The 6861-nt window shown below is 44.7% G+C and overlaps 1 long non-coding RNA gene across 1 annotated transcript; it reads left to right on the forward strand.

The window, feature by feature from the left end:
• Positions 1–4561: 4561 nt before the first annotated feature.
• On the forward strand, positions 4562–5614 carry LOC123108581 (uncharacterized). Its single transcript, XR_006451930.1, has 3 exons — positions 4562–5074; positions 5328–5339; positions 5501–5614. It is a non-coding gene; the product is annotated as an uncharacterized lncRNA (long non-coding RNA).
• The last annotated feature ends 1247 nt before the right edge of the window (positions 5615–6861 follow it).

The following is a 6861-nucleotide window of genomic DNA, read 5'->3' on the forward strand; positions in this document are numbered from 1 at the left end:
AAACGAGGTGCTGATCGTCTGGACGCGCGCCGTCCTGCTCCTGAATCTTGGCCTTCACACTGTCGATCGTATCTGACGCATTGACCTCCAGAGCGATCTTCTTGCCAAAGAAGTCCTCGATGACGATCCACATCTGCTGAATGAGCCCGCCAAACGTCAGCAATTAATTTCTAGACATAAAAACATTTTCTTAAAGCCATATATATAGTTATTTGTTCGATCAGGCCACCTAAAAAGGATTTTGTACTAATTACAGGGCCAACATAAATACACAATACAGGTAATGAAGACGGCAATCATCTCATCCCATTACTTCCAGAATGATTTTTTCTGGAAAGATCGTGTCTGACGCATTGACCTCCAGATTGGAACATACAAGAATCAACAAAAAATGTTATGATTCAGAATATTGTCCTTCATTTCGCTGGTGGCTACCAAAATATGTCAAAAATTTGTAAGATTTAATATCAATCACTGAACAGAAACAAGTGGAAGACAGACAATGTTAGGTACTGAAATGGAACAAACAGAATTTCAGGTGATAAAATCGTAGGAGGTTGAGAAGAACTGCCAGTTTTATGTGAATTGTTAATGCATCATTTGCCCGTGTCAACAAAGTCATATCCACTGAGTTCGATAACAAAAATAAGGTCACTGTGAAAAAGAATCCTAAAACAGGACAACCAAAAGGATCACCAAAACTTAGGAAAGATGGATACTAACAAAATCAAGTAGCATGTCTACTTGATAAACACAACAATATTCTCTATTGACTATACATGTACGCATGGGAAGATAGGGTCATCACCAACAAATAACATATACAGAAATAAAAGTTTGTTATGAGCTGTCCATATACTTGGGAATGAAGTGCTTACGCTTGCATTTGGTAACTTCCGCTTAAGAGTCGTAGATTGTCCAGCTTTGAGTTTCTGGATATCTTTGTCCTTGGCAAAGGAGTGCGTTTCGTGAAGCTTACTCACAGTCACAGGAACCGGTAACTTGTTTTTTCAATGCATGTGCTTCTGCCTGTGATCTGCGAATCCCACCAACCTTATTTCTGTCTGCCACCTGGGGCTCCACCACATTCTTCTGAAGGTTGTGTGTTGCTTCAATAGCTTGTGCTCTTTCCAATTCTTTTATCTGAAGTATCGCAGCAGCGTTGTCCTTTTCTCTTGCCCTCAATTGGTTCGACACGAAATCCTTTTCAGCAAGTAACAAAGAAACTTCATAATCCTTATTTGAGCACAGGGTCTGATAACCTTGCTTCAATTTTATTAGCTCTGCTCTTAAATCCGCCGCGGTGTGCTCATGGTCTGCAGTTTTTTCATTAAGCCCGACACAAGTTCCAACTTCCTCCAGGTAGAGACAGACAAGCACGGATGCTGATCAATGAATAAGAAAACCAACCAGTGACACGCATACATGCTGGACTGAATGCTTTTCTTGAGGTAGTTTAGTACCTTCAGTTCTGAGTTTTCAATGCCAAAAAGAGCTTCGCAGAATCTTGCATCCTCCGAATCACTCTCTAGCAGCTCTGCATTGCACAAAGAAGGCAGCAATGACATGACATCAGTAAGCAACATTTTAGGTACTGCTGAATTCAGCGGAAATGGTATTCAGTTAATCGTGACAACTGACGCTTAGCAGGGCAACAGACAAGGTGACAGCATGATAAATTCAACAAATCAACTTCTCAAGCAACACAAATATATAGTTCCTGTAAATTTCGTCCAAAATATCCTCAGACAGAAAGGAGTGAGGGGCAGAGTGTGTTCTGACCGCCGAGCTTGGGGCTGTCCCCAGGAAGCAGCTCCCTGCAGGCTGCCTCCCACCTGCTCCTGCTTAGCTCCGCCTTCCGGTCCGGTCCGGGAGGAGAAGACAAGCCACCAGCATCAGGCGCGGAGAAGCCCAGGAGAAACCCAGAACTCATGCTGAATCACCTGGTGGAGGCGCGCCTGGTTGATCTTGTCGCGGGCATCCCAGAACTCATGCTGGATTCTGTTGATCGCCTCCAGCCGCGCGCGGCCGGCGGCGAGCTCCTCGACCTGCGCCTCCACCCGGTCGTAGATGCGCCGCCACTCAGCCCGCCCGCGTGCCCCGTCCCCGCGCCACTCATCGATCCAGACCGCGCGGCTGTTGCTTCCCTCACTGCCGTCATGTTCGTGTGCGTCAATGGCTAACAAAATCCTGAGCAGCTTCGATTCGACGCCGACACCTCAATGAATGTTGAAGAAAATCGGATCTTTGGAAAGCTCGCCGGAAAGGGAATCCAGTGATATGTCATGCGTGAGGGGAATTGGATTTCCTGGGGAGATTACAAGTTGAGATGGTGATGGGTTCCTGCAGAGGTGAGAGTGAGACCGTGAGACGTTGGGGGAGAACAGAGGAGAATTTTTTGTTACAACATATAATAATCCTGGCCAAACGGGCCGGCCCGACACGGCATGGCCCGGCACGGCCTGCCGTGGCACGTTTAATAGCTGGGCCGTGCCGTGCCGGCCCACGGGCGCTGCTCCTTGGCCGAGGCACGACCTGATTAGTAAACGGGTCGGCCCGATGGCCCGTTTAGCATGCTGGGCTGCACATTTTCAGTCTGTTGGGCTGGTTTTTAGACCTATTGTGCTATATTTTAGGTATACATATATGAAAAAAGTTCTGAAAATTATATAAAAAATAAACGGGCCGTGTCGTGCCAGCCCGCGTGCCCAGGCTCCAGGCCGAAGGTGTGCAACGTGCCGGGCATGGCCCGTTAAGCCCGTGTCGTGCTTGGCCCATGGTTGGCGGTGCTGGTGTGCTCGCGGGCTAGCCTATTTGGCCAGCTATACAACATATTATGCTCAAGTAGTCCTAAGAAAACATTAAATTCCAAATAGTCCTCCATATTAGCGAAATAGGACCCAAGAAATCACATAAAAAACACGGTCCGGCTCTGAAGACACTGTCAACCTCGACACTCTTTAATGTGGTCGTGCGGCCGAGGACATATCAATCGACGATGACATGTGCGATCGCCATTCTTCTCCTCTAGGGCATCAGCCTAAAGTTTTGCATCTCTCGGTCCACCGAAATCCACCTACTTGTGTTGATCGGCTTCTTCTGGCGCCTCCTCGGGGCTGCTCTGGGCAGGTGCAACACTTGGTGGGGTTCACCTCAGGTTCTTTACGACACCATCGTTTTTTTTACTGTTTCTCCATGTTGCATTTAGACGGTAGGATTTCCTGATTTAGGTGGCCATCCTCAAACCTATGGGGTGTAAGGATCGGTGTCATGCCATTGGAGTTTCTTTTTGCGACTATGCCATGGGAGTCTTTTTTTGCAGGTATGCCATGGGAGTTATTGATGTTTTATGCACGTGTCATAGACCACTGTTTGTGATTGGTCGTTGTCGAGATTGATCTCTAGGGTTGGGAGATGGGGCACCGGTGAAAGCATTGCATGCCAATGGTCATGCCGATGACTACAACCTCTTCGGGGGACCGCTTCCTTCCTTGTAGCTGTCACCACTGTTGCCATCCTCCTTCAAACTCCATATGGGTGTATGTTGTTGGCGGCATGTGTAAGATGTTATGTTGAGTTAGTGGCAGATCTGGAGGTGCTCCTCAAAGACTTGTGCACGTTGTCAGGAGCAAACAAGCTTCTTTAGTCTAAGTGCTTAGCTTGGCTTTGCTTGTTCCTTTTGTTTTAGGTTATCCATGTGGTTGATGATTATGTACTCACTACTAGAATCTGCAAATAGCCCTAGGGCTGAAGCACTTCCCTAGAGTTAAATTGGACACCCTAGGGACGTAAAGGTTTCCTAGGGTACACACTGAAAACCCATGGGATTGTATTGTTTCCTTAGGGTCTAATTACACACCCAAGGGATACTCCGTGCGTGGGACCATGCTGAAGCCATGCTGGCGTGTTTCCCTACGGGTTATCTTATTAACTCTAGGAAAAGATCTATAACTAGGGTGAAGAAACAAAACTCTAGAGACTGAACATATGGTGTAAACGGGGCTTTAACGTTCCAACTAACGCCGTAGAGTATCCCTAGTGTTTGTAATGTTAACTGTAGGGAGGTTTACACACACTTAAATATGTATTTTACCCTAAGATTTATATTCTAAATATACTTGCAACAAATATAGAATATCAAGAAAATTTAAACCTACAAAAAAAATAAATGTGAAAATAACATAAATTGTGCAAAAAGAAAACGTAAGTTGATTGACCATATATATTTTTTGACATATATGTGGACCCATCACTTTTTGTGCACACACTTGATTAGTAAATGTACATGTGTCAGTGAAATAGGCGGAAATAAGTGCATATTTCTTTGAGGGTTAGATATACACAATGGAAAATAATAGCCAAGTAAATCTTTTTGACCAGATGCTAGTTGAGTAGTGCCTTTTCTTTTCCCAAAAAAATCAGTAGTGCCTAAATTGGCTATACACGCACCCAGAATTGGCTGTTGGCGCTTATCGAGCCCGCGCAAAATTGTACGCGCTCGTATCCCTTCACCCCCTTAGACGCGCGAAGTTTCCCCAATCTTCTCTCCCGAACGCGCGAAACCCTCCTATTCCCCAAAGCTCAACCCTGTACACGCGCGGACATTTTTCCCCAAATCCCACTCCAGCGGTGAGAGCGCCGCCAAAATAGCACCAAAGCTGCGGCGGCGCACCTCATCCATAGCCGCGTCACCCGTGCCCTCTTCAAGCCATCGCCGTTGCAGGCCCGGGCTCCCGCGGCTGTCGCTGCTGCAGCCGCCGCCGCTGCATCTGCAGCAGACCTGGGCTCCCGCGGCTGCCGCTGTAGAGGGGCCGCCGCCGCCGCCTTTGCTGCATCTGCAGCAGACCTGGGCTCCCGCGGCTGCCCCTGTAGAGGGTCCGCCACCGCCGCTGCAGAGGGTCCGCCGCCGTGGAGCTTGACCGACCTGCTGCCCTCGACAACAACTTCAGGCGGAGGCATCCGTGCTGCTCCCACCCTGCTCCTACCTTGCCGCCCTTGACCAATACGTCCTCGGTCTGCAACCTGCTGCAACTATAGGCGTCTTCTTCAACTTCAGAATCAAAGGCTCCATTAGGTGAGCTCACATGACAATGTTTCCCTCATGTTCCTATATGTGTCTGATGCATCAGTTTAGGGATCGGTAAATGATTTTTTTAGAGATCTTTTTTACTCCATGAAGATGAAGCTCACATCTAGGAAGTTGTGATCCCTAAAAAAACTGTCTATTTGTGTATATTTGTTTTCTGATTAAAACTGTGTATTTCTTCATCTCATAAAATTGTAAGCTGTATATTTGTGTTCTGATCAAGAAATTGACTCTGATGCAGAATCAGAAGATGGTGAGGACTTGCAATTATCTCATGGAGACATTGATGATTTCTAGTAGTTTTCTTGTTGTTTGAGATGACATTTTCCTCAATGTATTTTTAAATCTGGACATTGATGATTTCTGGTTGTTTCCCTTTGTGTTGTACTTTCTAATTTGTCTAAAAAATTTCAGACCATCGCATCCCTTCAAGGAATTCCAGCGCCTGAGATTCCATGCATTGTTATACCACCACCTCCAGCTTTTCCAAGTTTAGCCACTTCGTCTCCGATCTGTTCTCCATAAGTGGTATGTACCTATGTCTTTTTGAATGCAATAGCGCCAAATAGGCCAAATGAAAACATAAAAGGAATATGTTGTAGTATATCAGCAAATGCAAAAAAACAAGTGAAAATTTCCCAGAATAGTAGTCGACATATGGTTGCACTTTGTTTTTTGGTTCAATATTTTGGCCAAATAGTGCTGAATTGGTATTTTAATTTTACTTTTTAATTGGTTTGGCAAATATGATTTGAAAATTTCGCAGAATAGTAGGCATCATATGGTTGTCCTTTTGTCAAAATTTCATAATTTTCTGGACATTTGTTATTTTTGGTTTAATTTTTTTGCCAAATAGGGGCTGAATTGGTATTTTCCATTTTATTTTTAGTTGGTTAGGCAAATACAATTGAAAATTTCCCAGAATGCTAATAATGACATTTGTGCAGCCCTCTGCCGGCGAACCCAACAAATGATGTTGAAAATATGGATAATACATTACGTGGAGCGGAAGATGGAATGTTTGGCCGCTTCTTTGATGCAAATGGTAATGATGCGAATGGTGTTGCTGCTGGAACTTTCTCCCCACCTGGTGATGATTTACCTACATTTTGAGATATACCTCGTCGTGGTGAAGGAGGTGGTCTGAACTTTTTTTTTTTGATTAATTGGAAGCAAATGGACAATTATCCTTTTGGCCATTCACTTGGTTAAGGTTGTGATATTCTGGATCAGTAACTCATATGATGCATGGTGTATGTATTCCACGCTACTAATTGGCACCTAGGTAGATGACATTTTGTGAGTTCTAGCTACTGAGCAGATGCCATCTTTTGTAAAGAGTGGTACTATTATGTAAACTCTTTGATGTTGCTATTTATAATAATGGTGGTTGAAATATATATTTCATGTGATTGTTTTCTAATTTTTGAAGTGATTATATACAATTATTTTTTATAGTTTAATTTGTACGAAACAATATTAATTTGCCCAGTAATGCAATATTTTAAAATAATGATTCCTAGGGTTTGTAAACCCAAGGGATCTAAACTGGGCTAACAACGGTCGCCGTTACACAATATTTCCCTAGGGAAGGAAACTAACCCAAAGGTTATCAACTTTACAAGTTAGCATGCGGGCCACCTGTCGCTTGTGTCCCTAGGGTATAGAACCCAAGGGAAAGAGGACTATACCTAAGGTATTCCTTCTTCACCCTAGTGAAACCGAGATTTCCCACCATTCGTGCCCTAGGCGATTTCCTAGGGGATACACTAGGG

This window comes from Triticum aestivum, chromosome 5A, assembly GCF_018294505.1.
Source record: "Triticum aestivum cultivar Chinese Spring chromosome 5A, IWGSC CS RefSeq v2.1, whole genome shotgun sequence".
Lineage (NCBI taxonomy): Eukaryota > Viridiplantae > Streptophyta > Magnoliopsida > Poales > Poaceae > Triticum > Triticum aestivum.